At 39.2% G+C, this 6,025-nt stretch overlaps 1 pseudogene; it reads left to right on the top strand.

Annotated features, from left to right (window-relative positions):
- Positions 1-4,602: 4,602 nt before the first annotated feature.
- LOC103288377 (serine/threonine-protein phosphatase PP1-gamma catalytic subunit B-like) lies at positions 4,603-5,715 on the top strand (annotated as a pseudogene).
- The last annotated feature ends 310 nt before the right edge of the window (positions 5,716-6,025 follow it).

Genomic DNA, 6,025 nt, shown 5'->3' with positions numbered 1-6,025 from the left:
TCTCGCAATCTGGGACTGCTGGCTCCTAACTGCTCACCTGCCTGCCTGCCTGACTGCCCCTAACCACTCTGCCTGCCTGCCGGCCTGCTCGCCCCCAACTGTCCCCCTGCTGGCCTGCTCACTCCAAACTGCTCGCACCCCCGCTATCCTGATCACCTCCAACTGATCCCCACTGATGTCCTGCTCGCCCCCAACTGTCCCCCCTGCTGGTCTGCTTACCCTCAACAATCCCACCCTTCACCAGCCTGATTACCCACAACTGCTGTCCCATCCTGGCCTGATCACCCTCTGGGCCTCTAACCACCTCTACCTCAGCCCTGCCACCATGGCTTTGTCCAGAAGAACATCCAGAAGGTCTCCTGGAAGGTCTCCCAGTCTAATTAGCATATTACCCTTTTATTAGTATAGATCAATGATGGGCAACCTTTTGAGCTTGGTGTGTCAAACTTCGCCAAAAAACTGAGCCTTAACTCGGGTAGTGTGTCACTTTGAGGAAAAAACATTATTTTGCAAATGTTTCATCCTCAGGAGCAGCAAATGTTTCATCCTCGGCATGCGGCCATCTCAGCGGCTACGTGTGTCAGTGCTGACACGCGTGTCATAGGTTCGCCATCACTGGTATAGATAGAGGCCTGGTGCACGGGTGGGGGCCAGCTGGTTTGCCCTGAAGGGTGTCCCGGATCAGGGTGGGGGTCCTGCTGGGGTGCCTGGCCAGCCTGGGTGAAGGGCTGATGGCTGTTTGCAGGCTGGCCACAGCCCCCAGCGACCCAAGCTCCCAGCCCTCTTTTTTTGCTTTTTGCTTTTTTTTTTCAGCACTTCCTTGAGTGGAGGCCAGGGCCAGCTGGAAGCAGGTATCTGGGATTTATTTATCTTCTATAATTGAAACTTTGTAGCCTTGAGTAGAGGCCAGGGCCAGCCAGGGGACAACCAAAGACTCCTGCTCGCTCCATGTCCGCAGCCATCTTGGTTGGGTTAATTTGCATACTCACTCCTGATTGGCTGGTGGGCGTGGATTGTGGGAGTAGCATAGGTATGGTCAATTTGCATGTTTCTCTTTTATTAGGTAGGATGTATGTTGAAACCAGTTTTGAATATCTATAAGCATCTGAAAATCAAAGTTTGGGGAATATATACACATTAGTAGTGGGCTCAGAGATTGCACATACCTAAATGTAATTTAAGTACATATCACTGACCTTGTGCTGAGTGTGTGTGTGTTTGTGTGTGTGTGTGTGTGTGTGTGTGTGTGTGCATTTATCAGAACTAACCCACATTAACACATTCTAAGTATCTTTGTATGAATAGATGAAGAGTCCATGGCTCACAGAGTTTAAATAAAACTTTCCAAGGTCATATAGGTTGTAAGAGTCAAAAGAAAAAATTTAAAGCCTTCTGTGCACTTGCAACATTCTAGCCTTTTTATTTTTATTTGTTTGCCCAAAACTACAAAAGCTAAATGGAAAAGGGAATAGAAGGAAGGTCAGTGAAAGGGGACTTGACAATCATAAATGCACCTTTTTTTCTCACATTTCAAAATAAAAAAAAAAATTGTGCACACATCCATTGTACCTTACAAAAAAATCTGGAAATAAAAACTTCTCATGGTTATGATGTGTCTATAACTAGATAATTTACTATTTAAATGAAAGCCGCCATTTATTTTTTCTCAATTGATTCTCCAAAATCTCAGATATAACAGAGATAAAACTTTTTTATTACAGCACATGAACTTAAATTTCTACATGTCTCACATGTTGAGTCATTTAAATCTATGTCATTTTCCAATTTTAGGAGTCTTCTTCATATGATATAAATTATTTAAAAAACCCACTACACAGTATATACATTTATGTAAGTAAATTATTACCTCATTTGTTAAAAGTACCACACAAAATCATGGCATTGCATTATTATAGGTTTTAGTCCATACATTTAGATTCTATAATACTTTTTCTTAAAATATATTTTATTGATTTTTTACAGAGAAGAAGGGAGAGGGATAGAGAGTTAGAAACATCGATGAGAGAGAAACATCAATCAGCTGCCTCCTGCACACCTCCTACTGGGGATGTGCCCACAACCAAGGTACATGCCCTTGACCTGAATCAAACCTGGGACCTTTCAGTCTGCAGGCCGACGCTCTATCCACTGAGCCAAACCGGTTAGGGCTATAATACTTTTTCCTCTGGTATCTGTCCAGGAAATTGTTTATTATACCCTATCTTAAATTCTCTGACCCAGAAATCACAGATAAGGTATCCAAAGAATAAATCTTCTTTGTGCACATATCACTTCTAAGATAAATCCCATCAAGAGAAAATATCTTTCACTAAATATAAACCTCTAGAAATGTGCCTAAGAAGCAAAATCAGGTGCTTATACAGTGTTAGGATGAGGATTAAAGAGAGAATGCAAAGTGGCTTTTTAGAGAGGCTGATACATCTGATATGATCTCACATCACCCTTGATCTGGAAGATTACAAAGTAACTGGTTCATTTCTGAGGTCCTCCTGGGATACTCCAGTATCTACACCTTTTCTTTCTTCAATCCGCTGTAACAAAATTTATTTCATTCCCTACTTGGAATCTTCAAACACCAAACTCTTTCTAAAAAGTAAGGATGCATAGTAAACAAAACTCAGAAATGGCTTTCTTATTACTTGTTAGCACTACATTTTGTTTTCTTTTTTTTTTAATATATATTTTATTGATTTTTTACAGAGAGGAAGGGAGAGGGATAGAGAGTTAGAAACATCGATGAGAGAGAAACATTGATCAGCTGCCTCATGCACACTCCCTACCGCAGCCAAGGTAAATGCCCTTGACCAGAATCGAACCTAGGCTCCTTGAGTACGCAGGCTGACGCTCTATCCACTGAGCCAAACCAGTTAGGGCCATTTTGTTTTCTTAGACCATAACTTATGACAACTTACTACGAATTATTCTGTTAAGAAAGTTCTATAATTCTCCTCTCACACAATCTCCACAGCAATCTCAGATAAAGACATAGACTTGATTTTCCTCCATAATTAACCTTTTCTATTAATGCTATAGGTGATCATACATCCTAAAGCATGAATATTGCAGTGTGAAGGACATGGTCCAGATTTCTCAATGTGTTTTTCTTTTCTTTCCTTTTCTTTTCTTTCCTCTTCTTTCCTTTTCTTTTCTTTCTTTCTTTTCTTTCTTTCTTCTCTTCTCTTCTCTTCTCTTCTCTTCTCTTCTCTTCTCTTCTCTTCTCTTCTCTTCTCTTCTCTTCTCTTCTTTTCTCTCCTTTTCTTTTCTATTCTTTCCTTTCCTTGAATATCACCACATATTTGCAGTGGTGCTTCGAGTTCTAGTAGGGCAGGCTGACTGAGAAAAATCCTTGTTTCTTTTCTTTTCTATTCTTTCCTTTCCTTTTCTGTTTTTTTTTCTTTTCTTTTCTTTCTACTCTTACTACTGCCTATGTCAAATTTTTCCTTAATATCAAATCTTTATATTGTTGGGACCTTTTATTTCTACTTTGAGCTATTTTTGTATTTTTGAGACTCTGTAATGGAAGGCATAAACTTGTATAATAATTATGGATCGGCAATAATTTTCAAACTAATATTATTTTTTGGAAATAAAGAATAAAACAATAGTAAATTTTAAAAGGCTAAATATTCTTTTCTCATTGTCCTCTTTCTTTCAATTAATATTACCTGCCTTTTCCAATTTATTAACATATGAGGAAAAATAGGCAATTAACTCAGCGTGGCTGTATATCTAGTGAAACATTTGAGAGACAGAATACATCTAAATTAATGCAATAAGCAGACTTCTGCATAATGTAACCCACTAGAATAGCTTATGTATCTTCTTTATTTTATTTATTCATTCATTTATTCATCACTTCATTCCTTGCTGCTGGAAAGTGAAGATAAAGTTTGTTAAAATATATTTTTATTGATATCCTAGAGGAAGTGATAGGGAGAGAGTCAGAAACATCAATGATGCAAGAGAATTATTGATCAGCTGCCTCCTGCATGCCCCCTACTGGGGACCAAGCCTGCTCCCCAAGGGAATGTGCCCGGACCAGGAATCAAACTGTGGCCTACAGGTTCATAGGTTGATATCAACCACTTAACTCACACCAGACAGGCAAGATCAAGTTTTTTAAATTTTTGTTTAGATTTTGTTTGGGAGATAGGATAGGCATCACTTCGGTACTCTTCTTTTGTTTAATAGCATGATCTTTGTTACAACTGTGGATGAAGACCAGACACTACGAGTAAATAAAGGATAAGCAATTACAGTGGCACCTTTGCTCATTATTGTTAACTCATTAGTTCTTTTATCTGACATTGGTGAGTTTGTCTTTGATAAACATATATTCTCAAAGCAATGTTAAGTTCTGAGAAATCTGATTTTTAGAGAGAAATATTTATGGGCCTGTAAGAAATCCCTACCACCTTGGGACTTGTTTGAAGAACAGTTGACGAAGTAACCAAGAACAAGCACTGCATTCGGGAACAAAATAACTATAAGACTTTGCACAAGCAGTGGTGGCTAGTTTAGCTTCATTGGCACAAAATATGTTGTATTAAGAAAAAAAACACACACATTTCAATGTTCAACATGTTTCGCAAAAAACACAAAAAGAGTATAAATAAAAATTCCTTCTCTTCAGTTGGAAGGTCCTTAAGGACCACAGAAACCAAAGACAGGCCTCCTTCTCTTGGACACTAAGGGAACATAGACTTCTTAGGGACCATAGAAGGCTCTGCTCAAAACAAGATCCTTCTGAGACACAACTACAAGTCAGGAAGATTTAACAGCAACTCAATACGACACAAGGATCTCTGGCTACAGGAGAATGAAATCAAGGACTGTGCTTAAAGTCCAGAGAGATCTTTCTCAGTCAGCCTGCCCGACTAGAACTCAAAGCACCACTGCAAATATGTGGTGATATTCATGGGCAGTGCTAAGATTTGCTTCGACTTTTTGGGTATGGTGGTTTCCCATTAGAAAACAACTACTGTTTCTTGGGGACTATGTGGACAGGGAGAAGCGGTCACTGGAGACTATCTGCCTCTTACTGGCTAACAGAATCAAATATCCTGAGGACTTTTTCTTTTCAGAGGAAACCATGACTGTGCCAGCATCAATAGAATGTATGGATTGTATGATGAATGTAAAAGAAGATATAACATTAAACCATGGAAAACTTTCACTGACTGCTTTAACTTTTTTACTGCTAGCAGCCATTGTGGATGAGAAAATATTTTGCTGTCCTGGAGCTTTATCACCAGATCGTCAATTTATGGAGCAGATTCAGAGAATTATGTGAAGAACTGATGGACCCGATCAAGGTATTCTTCGTGGTCTGACACCAATAAAGATGTCTTAGTCTGGGATGAAAATGACAGAGGAGTGTCCTTCACATTTGGTGCAGAAATGGTTGCAGAATTTCTCCATGAGGATGATTTGGATCGTATAGAGAGAGCCCATCAGATGATTGAAGATGATGCTAATTTTTTTTGCAAAGAGGCAGTTGGTCACTGTTTTCTGCATCCACTTATTGTGGAGAGTTTGGTAATGCAGGTGCCACGATGAGTGAGGACAAAACACTAATGTGCTCTTTTCGGATTTTAACACCTACAAAGAAAAAACAAGCCAAATGCCAGGCAACCCATAACACCTGGATGGGGTATAATTGCAAAGCAAGTAAAGAAATCAATGTCATTTTGACACTGCCTCCCTGGGATTTGTAACACACAGTATATAAACTTCATTTTGAAAACTGTAATGTGTATTGGTCAGCTTGCTCAAATAGTGCTTGTAGGGTCCTCCCTTCCATTTTTTAGTTACTGAATGGCATTTGCTCGATATAATGAGAGACTTTGCTCCAAAGGGGGAAGAAAAAAAAAAAGTCTTGTTTTTTAATTCTCTCTTCCTTTTCCAAACAACTTTAATGATGGTGTTAAAGCTCTGTACCCCAGGACAGTTTATCCTATCTAAGGGATAATTGTATAATTGACCTTTTTGAAAATTCAGTACA

This window comes from Eptesicus fuscus, chromosome 8, assembly GCF_027574615.1.
Source record: "Eptesicus fuscus isolate TK198812 chromosome 8, DD_ASM_mEF_20220401, whole genome shotgun sequence".
NCBI classification, from domain to species: Eukaryota; Metazoa; Chordata; class Mammalia; order Chiroptera; family Vespertilionidae; genus Eptesicus; species Eptesicus fuscus.
This window is presented reverse-complemented; position numbering and strand designations above follow the sequence as displayed.